A 9702-nucleotide genomic window follows, 5' to 3' on the forward strand; every position below is an offset into this window, starting at 1 on the left:
CTTTTTCTTATTCACATGATCTTATTCAAAACTTGCCTTATCAGAACATATCACAAGATTTTCATCGAGTGATCCTTATCATATGATCTCTTATACTTATTCAGAGAGTGGACACAACACTACTCCCCTCCTTGCTCCGCATGTCGATATCTGTAGGTAAGAATCACAGGCGGGACTCTACCACCATCCCTACTTACCACCATCCGTACAGTTCGAGATACACAGAGAATCATAATAACTCAACCTTCTTCATTGAATTACATGCCTTATGCACCTACTAGTATTAGGTGCTTCTTCACTCTGGCATTCTTTAAAAAGAATCCATTGGAGGCTCTTCGACTATTCTTCATCGACCCAGGGGTTACCACTCCAATCTTATACACTCCAGAGTGGACAGAAGTTCCACTAGGACATTCCCCCGCCCTCTCACTCGGGGTCATGATAAAACATTTAGACTCTTTTCTTTGAAAAACACTTTTCTTTAAAAACATCTTCCCCAAAATGCATGTGACATGAGACTTAAACATGCTTACTTATGCATGACATATGGCATATGAGATGTCGTGCATAGAACAACCATGCATAACATCTTCATTTCATAGCATAATCACATTAACCATGATAGATATAAAAACATATGCATAGAGCCATAAAATCTTGCTAAGGCCGAAACTGATGGGCACAAAAACATGAAAAGGCATAACATCTTCATTTCATAGCATAATCACATAAACCATGATAGATATAAAAACATGGGCATAGAACCATAAAATCTTGCTAAGGCCGACACTCAAGGGCACAAAAACATGAAAATTCATCACATAATCATGTTCCAAACTTCAATCAAATAACATAGAAATCATAGTTTAGTAAAAAAAAGCATGAAATCGTAGCATTTGACCAAGATTCGAGTCATTCAAGACATGGTATGGCCAAAATATTATGATACATTTTCCACAATTTGTAAACACGTGAAAACCGAAACGTATACAAGGATTTCATGGCATATTCATCACAATTTCAAAGCATATAATTCCTTCCATAGATGGGTATAAGATCATAGTATCATAATCAACAAACAATCGAGAAATAGTAACCAAAACAAACATGGTAATAAAAAGATTTACATAATCATATACAAGTGTTAACCAAGAGTAGGTTGAGTGTATACTTATAAAAACATCCACGTATAGCAGTATTAGCAAGCTGTAAATCCAAACATTCCTCATTAGAAAAACAACTAAAAACCTCACCTCATTGTTCTCGAGTGCAAGTGCAGATTTCTAGAGCAAAACTTGTCTATATCTATTCAACTTCTAGGGTTTTTGGGGTAAAAAATTTTTCAATTCATTCTTAAGGTAAAGCAAACACTAAAATAACTAAAGACATGGGTAGTGGCCCAAAAACATAGAGGGTAAACTCTTCTCTCTTTTCAACTTCTAATGTTTCTTAAGAACCTTAAACCATCTTCAAGAAATCACAAGAAAAGTGGGTGTTCTATCTTCCACATTGACCAAATGAGATTTGAATCTCATTTTTGGGTTAAGCAAGTGATATGTGTGTGAAGCTTAGAAGGAAAAACCAATTCTTACCTTGACTAGACTTAGTGTGCTGAAATCACTTCTTGAGATAAGAAAATCTTCTTGTTTGGTTGAGGAGAAAGTATAAGAAAGTGAGAGATTCTTCAAGAAAATATGAGAGAGTTGTATGGAGAGGGTACGAGCATGAAAATTTCAAATCTTGCAAAAGAAGAAGCCTTAGGGCGTGTGGTCTTCCTTCCCTTTTATAGAAAACGCCTCATTCCCTCATTGGTGATTGAAAACCAATGCATGTAAGACAAGTGGCAAAGATTTCTTTCCTCTTTTCACTTTGGCCGAAACCACCTCTTGGAATTCCCTAGATGGATTGCATTTGGAATGTGCATTTTTCTTTGGGGTTGGCGTGTAGGCTCTCTTCCCTTGGCCGAATTCCTCTTCTCTCCCCTTTGTGCCCTTCCTTTCTACAAACAACTGGGTGTTTCTTCTAAGGGTAACATGGAAAAACATCATGTGACTCTTCCTTTTCCCAAGCAAGTAAACTTTTGCATGGATGACAAGTGGCAAAAGACACAATGGTCTTGCCGTCCACCTCCTTCTTCCTTTCCTAAGGTGATGCTTCATCTGCCAACTCTCCTTCCCTAGGTGACCTTTCAAGTTCTATTGGTCCAATTTTTGTCTAGGTGACAAATGGCAAAGATACATAGTACTTGGAAGTGTGCTAGCTGAAATTCCAAGGGCATTCTCATCCAAAAGTCCAAAAGTCTCTTCACATATCCTTCTTGAAGCTCCATGCATGCTTGACACTTGGCATTATCTGACTAAATTTTCAAATCCCATAAGCCTCCATTTGGTTCCCCATGCAAAACTCCTAGAAAAAGCAGCATTTCACTTCCCTAAGCTTATCTTTCCATGATAACTCCCTTGGAACTCGAATTGGGCACGACAAAGGTCTAAACATGTGGGAATTTGGATCTAGCCGAAAATCCTTTGGTCTCCTCTAGGTTCCTTTTGTCCCTTGAATCATCTAGAAAGTTTCTTACACAATGACAAGTGGCAACATTTCCAAGATAGGCATGTAAGCCAACCCTTGGCATTTCCTACACCTCTCTCTTGGCCCACTTTCAAGACTAGGTTCAAAGCAAAACATTCTTGGGTCTCATAACCCTAGCAAATAGAACTAGATTATGGGCCTAAACCTTTGGACCTAAATTCCCAATAAGGCCGAAATTCACAGGTAACTAAAGCCACTCTTCTCTTGGGCTTAAGTCACTACATCAAGGCTTCTAAAACTCCTAAAATACCATGGCAACCTAGAACAATTCTAAGGCCCAAGCCTAGACGAAAACTCAGGCCGTCACATCCTCCCTTCCTAAAAAAAAAAGATTTCATCCTCGAAGTCAACACCGCAATCATTAATCAAAACACTTATAAGAAGAGATACCAAACTACTACCTCCTCCACAAGCGGCTGTAGGTTTTTTAGACGACGCTAAGGACGAGAGCATCTCATCCGTCTCCATGGTCATAGAGTCCTAAGAAAAGTAGAATATAGCTTCCAAATCATAATCAAAATACATATTGACCCGCATTCATTCAACCTATGTTCTATCCGGTGTCCTCAATTGGTTGACCTTCTTCACGAAAATGAATACGATCCGCAGACGTATCCGAAGTTTCAAAAGGTAAAACCGACTTGCGCGCTCTTCTGTTGTGTCACTTGATTTTGCTTCTGGATCAAAATTACGCAGATTTCTTCTTTCTGCCTCCTTCATGCTACTCCACGGCTGTCGTTCCTCATGTGGTAATGCTTGTCAAAAGCGAAGTCTTCCTCGACCTTCCGCATCCATCACATGAGTACAATGATGCTCAAATATCTCCATCTATCTTGCTTGCTCTGCTAATTCCTGTTGTTTTCTTCTAAGGCACTCTTTGATACGATGTTCACTTTGTTCCCTCAATCTTACCATTGAAGAAACAGACATACGTGGGTCCTTCTAGCTCGTGCCATTCCCTATTTCAAGGGTTTGATAGGTGCACACATGATTACCATACTTAAACTAGCAAGCACGAAATAGACAATTTCTCAAAGAACAAAACATTCACGGCATACATATACATCCAATACATCCATACCATACAATTCGTACATACATCGAAGTTTTTTAAGCTACAAACAAATGGGGGTATTCATTTCTCATTGTGTCTTCCCATTCCCAAGTTGCTTCTTCAAATTCCGTGTTGTTCCAAAATACTTTCACTGGAGGTATCTTCCGATTCCTCAACTCCTGCTCCTTACAATCCAGGATTTGTACTGGCCATTCCGTTTAAGACAAATTGGGTTGAAGCTGAATCTCATCGGACTTCATAAATACTGGCCGTTTTTCTCCGAAACTCTTCTTCAAAGTTGATACATGAAACACATTGTGTATTCCTTGTATCTCTGCTGGCAAATTCAATATGTAAGCTACTGGGCCAACTCTTTCGACTATCTCATAGGGTCCTACATATCAGGGATTTAACTTTCCCTTCTTGCTGAAACGTACGACTCCTTTCATGGGCAATACTTTAAGGTATACCCAATCTCCTACTGCAAACTCCAATTTCCTACGTCGGTTATTAGCATAGCTTTTCTATCTATTCTGAGCTTCTTTCATTCTTTCTTGGATCACAATTACTTGTCTCTGCAATTCTTGTAGATATTCGAGTCCTAGCATTTTCTTTTCCCCCACTTCATCCCAATACAACGGGATCTGCATTTCCTTCTGTAGAAAGCCTCATAAGGTGCCATCTGAATGGCAGCTTGAAAACTATTATTGTAGGCGAATTCCACCAAAGGTATGTGACTTTTCCAATCACCACTTAGTTCCATAACACATGCTCACAGCATATCTTCCAAGGTTTGAATTGTACATTTTGTTTGTCCATTTGTCTGAGGATGATAAGCACTGCTAAAGTTCAGACGAGTGTCTAACATCTTTTGCAAACTCCGCCAAAATCGTGAGGTAAAACGGGTATCTCAATCAGATACTAGAGTCTTAGGTACTCTGTGCAGCCAGAAAATTTCCTTTACATAAAGTTGAGATAGCTTTTCCATAGAATCTGTGTTAGCTATGGGTTGAAAACCTGTGCTCTTAGTCAACCGATTGACTATAACCCATATCAAGTTCTTTCCTGATGATGTCCTTGGCAGACCGATTACAAAGTCCATAGACACATCATCTCACTTCCATTCTGGAGTAGGCAATAACTGTAATTCACCTGCTGGTCTCTGATGTTCAACTTTTACCATCTGGCAAATGGAGCATTTTTCCATAAACTCTACTACATCCTTCTTGATTCCATCCCACCAGAACTAACTTTTTAAATCTCGATACATCTTTGTACTTCCAGGGTGCGCTGTGTAAGCGGTGCAATGAGCCTCCCTTAGCAACTTTTCCTTAAGTTTAGCGAGATTAGGAATTACTTTCCTCTCCTTATAAAAGAGCATCTCATTCCTTCCAATAGAGAAATGTTGCTGCCCTTCTGATTTCATAATCTTCTGTCAAAGCTTCTCCAGTTTCTCGTCCTTCTATTGTCCTTCCAGGATTTCTTCTTCATTTGCAGCTATGAACTCTTGCACTACTGCATACATGACGTCTCGCGGCAGATCTCCAGTTTCTTAATTTTGCTAAAATCAATGGTAAGTCTGTCTGAGTCTTGCGACTAAGTGCATCAGCTACAACGTTAGCCTTACCGAGGTGATATTTAATCTTGCACTGATAATTACTAATGGTCTCCACCCATCTTCATTGCCTCAAATTTAGGTTCTTTTGACTAAACAGATACTTTAGACTTTTGTGATCCGTGTACACTTCGCATTTCTCCCCATACAAATAGTGCCTCCAAATTTTTAATGCAAAGACTACCACTGCTAATTCCAAGTCATGAGTAGGATAATTTCGTTCATGGTCTTTAAGCTGTCGCGAAGCATATGCGACGACCCTTCCTTCTTGCATTAAAGCGCATCCCAATCCCATCTTAGATGCAGCATCACTATAGACTACGTAGGGCTTATGAAGTTCTGGTAATGCCAACACTAGGGCCGAAGTCAACCTCTTCTTCAATTCTTGGAAACTCCTCTCGCACTGGTCAGTCCATACATATCTAGCATTCTTTCTTGTCAATGCCGTTAAAGGAATAGAAAGTTTGGAAAATCCTTCCACAAACCTTCGGTAATATCCTGCCAAATTGAGGAAACTACATACTTCATGAGCATTGGTTGGCCTTTGCCTTCTGTTACAGCATCAATCTTAGCAGGATCCACTGCCACTCCTTTGCCAGAACTCACACTTACTAAGTTTGGCATACAACTGATGTTCTTGCAATGTTTCCAGTACAATCCTCAAGTGCTTCTTATGCTCTTCCTCATCATGACAGTAAACCAATATATTGTCTAAGAATACCACTACAAAGCTACATAAATATTGCTAGAAAATCCAACTCATCAATTCCATAAATGCGGCAGGGGCATTCGTCAGCCCAAAAGGCATGACTACAAACTCGAAATATCCATAACGAGTTCGAAAAGCGGTCTTAGAGACATCTTGCTCCCTGATTCTAAGTTGATGATATCTAGATCGTAAATCAATCTTCTAGAAAATAGCAGCTCCTTGCAATTGATCCAATAGAACGTCTATCCTTGGAAAAGGATATTTATTCTTAACAATAACTTTATTCAAATCCCTATAATTGATGCACATCCGAAGAGTCTCATCCTTCTTCTTAACGAACAAGGTCGGTGCCCATGGCGATGAGCTAGGTCAAATAAAACCCTTTGCTAGAAGTTCTTCAATATGCACTTTAAGCTCTTTTAATTCTATTGGGGCCATCCGATAGGGTGCCTTATGCACTAGAGTTGTGGCCGGTTCAAGCTCAATTACAAATTCTGTCTCTCGTTCTGGAGGTAATCCAGGTAGTTCATCAACGAAAACCTTAGGAAAATCCTCAATCACAGGGATTCCTTGGATTCCTTCATGTCCTTCCTTTATGTTCCTTATCATCACTAGATAGACGTTATCCCCGTTCACCAAACTCGACTTAACTTGTTCGGCCGTTACAATAAACAAATCAATCTGAACAAACTCGCCCATATAGCAAATCCTTTCACGTGCAGGTAAGTTAAACATTACTTCCCGCATAAGACAGTCTATCTGGGCATAATGCCTAGACAACCAATCCATTCCTTAGATTAGGTCGAATTACATCATGTGAAAAGCAATCAAATATGCGTTTAGGATCAAGTTGGTGATTTCCAATGGGAAATTCGCAACTATACTCATACAACCGATTACCTTCCCGTCGGGAATAGCTACTAAAACCTTCTGAGACATTGGCTTAGCCTTGAGCTCACATCGTCGTACACATCTATTAGAGATAAAAGACCTCGACACTCCTAAATCAAACAAAGCACAAACCACGTACTGCTTCAATCTAACTTTACTTAAAGAGATAACTATGATTACTCAACATTTCCCAAACACAAGTTATCTACAATTAAGGCAAAGTCAAAAATGTTACCAATAATCACTCCAGCGTTTGCCGTCTCATCAGCTTCTAGGTCTATTTATCCAGGCGTAATAGCATAAACCTTGGCCTTTGATGTAGTCTTGGGTTTAGTGTTTGGCGTTGACACTCCTCTAGGCGTAATCTGCGGACAATCCCGGATCATATGGCCGGTTTGACCACATCTAAAACAAGCTCTTGAGGCCCTTCGACATTCTCCATTCTCCATTGTGCCTTTTCCCGCATTGGCGACAAGGTGGTGGAGTAATGGGTGCTGCCTTCCCAATTACCACGCCCTTGCCTTTGCTTGGGGTTACCGGGGCCATTCACTTCCCCGTATTACTTCCAGACGAGTGAAGCCACATTAACTAATTCTTGGAATTTCCTATTTGTAGACATGCTACTTGGTTTCAGATGCGAGGTTGCAAGTCGTCCTAGAACTTCCTTGCTTGCATCTTCTCGGTACTAATCAGAAGAGGTGTGAACCTCCCCATTTCCATAAAACGAGTGGCATACTGATCGACCGTCATATTCCCTTGAGTTAAACTTGCAAATTCCAAAGCTTTATGCTACGTAGCTATCTCCAAAAATAAATGGTTGTCGAACTCGGTCTGGAATCTTTCCCAAGTGAGTGCGATCAGACTTCCCAATTCTTGGACCAAAAGTTGTTGTTTAGTTTGCCACCAAATTCTAGCTTCTCCCTGAAGCATATGTCCTGCGTACTGGACCTTCTGCTTCTCAGTACATCCACTAATTTCGAAAGTCCTTTCTAAATCCATAAGCCACTTGTTGGCCTTCAAAGGTCTTTCCGTTCCAACGAAATTCAGGTATCTATACACCATGAACTTCTCGTAGGTACATCCTTGTTCTCTAGGTGGTACTTGTCTGGCATTCTGTCCATGTTCCACTTGAGTACGCACCACTTCAGTCATCTAGCAAATAGCTTCAACTATGGCATGTCCCCCTTCCATTGGAGGATTCCCAATCTCCTTATCCCTGCCTCTCGGAGATGTATTCTCACGCTAGTTTTAGACCATAATTTCATTCTTCCTGAAAATGCACAAAACCAACATGGGTTAGTCCCTTCCTCAAGGAGAATAACCTTTCTTCCCTTGGACTGGCAATCTTACTGCATAACTCCTTCTTCCTCTGCATTCAAGCCTAAAGCTATAAGATCCAAGCCTAAGACTACAGATCTCAAGCCTAGTTAAAGGTACCATGCATTCCTAGGACAACGTGTGGGTTTCCCCAGAGATGTCATTGCTCTGATACCATACTGGGCCCCAGCCCCTGCTTGGGATTGGACGGTGATTGAGACGCCGGAACATGTAACACAAGGCTACACACATCTCGTACATGACAGATGAAATGCTATGCACCTAAGTACACTAGCAATATGCAATAACAATGCAGTGGAAAAATTATAAAAGTCAGATAACTAGGCAATGCGATAAGCAATTGCAAAGCACATGGCACCATAAACTAATGTCATAACCCAAAACATTGTCCCAAAACATAAACATATGGCCTTAAAGGCAAAATATCCCAAAAACATGAAGCATAATTTTAAAGTTCCCAAAACACGAGTGATGGGCACCAACATAGACCTTGTCTTAAAGATCCTTTGCAAGTTCCAGATGGGCCAATTACAAGGTCAAGAGCCAAGAAGATCAAGGAGGCAATGCAATGATTGATGCAATCCACTTGGGACGAGTTTAGCAAGAGCCCAACATTCAAGATGGGGTTGAAGGATGAAGATCCAGTTTTTATTCATTTGATAAGGTATGGAAGAAGGCAGCAACATGACTTAAAGGCTACCCTCCAAAATCTCCCCTAGATTCATAAACAGAACCAAACAACAAGGTGTAGGGAAGGAGATTGCGACAGTACCCGAGCAGTTGATATGGGAGATGGGGAAGAAGAACAACTCATTCCTGGTGAAGGAGTTTAGGAATGGAACGGCCAGCGTGCAGTTCAGCAAGGAGAGCAACAACCTCTACAACCTCAACTCCTACAAGCACTTTGGTTTGGCAAACAAGAAAACAGTTACCATTCAACTTGAGGGCCAAGATAGATCGGTGCTAATCTAAAGAAAGCAAACCCTTGCTAGGTTGAGTGTTGTGCACAGGAGCCTCAAAGTTGCCAAATCTGGTGTCAAGAAGAGGAACGAGCAGGCTGTGAGAGTTGACGGTTGGAATTGAGCTAGGAGTTTTCATAAATTGTAGTGTGCTTCCTTCGTGGTTTTGATTCTCCTTAGCATAATTTCCTTTTAATTCTCGAGATGATTTTTATTGTTTAATAGGCTAATACTTTCAGTTTTGGGCAAAAAAACATGACTTAAAGGCTTTGGGCACTTGAAAGCTTTCAACTTGTTTAATTCATTTAAAGGACTTATTTTATTAGTTTAGAATAATTGGGTTTATTATGAGTAGGACTTAAGGGGGGGCCTATGCAAGGGCATGTTGGGAAAGTTATTATTTTATTGAACTAGGGTTAGGGTTTTACTGTAGTGAGTACTAGCAACACTGTTCATCCGGGGGCATTTTGGATAAAAGGGGCTTTATTTTGGCTAGGGTTTAATTGAGGTTTGCTTTAAATACTCTTTATAGCCTCATGTTAAGGAG

General features: G+C 40.4%; 1 pseudogene; it reads left to right on the plus strand.

The window, feature by feature from the left end:
* Window positions 1–8149: 8149 nt before the first annotated feature.
* On the plus strand, window positions 8150–9279 carry LOC118344012 (annotated as a pseudogene).
* Window positions 9280–9702: the final 423 nt, after the last annotated feature.

This window comes from Juglans regia, chromosome 12, assembly GCF_001411555.2.
Source record: "Juglans regia cultivar Chandler chromosome 12, Walnut 2.0, whole genome shotgun sequence".
Classification (NCBI taxonomy): Eukaryota; Viridiplantae; Streptophyta; class Magnoliopsida; order Fagales; family Juglandaceae; genus Juglans; species Juglans regia.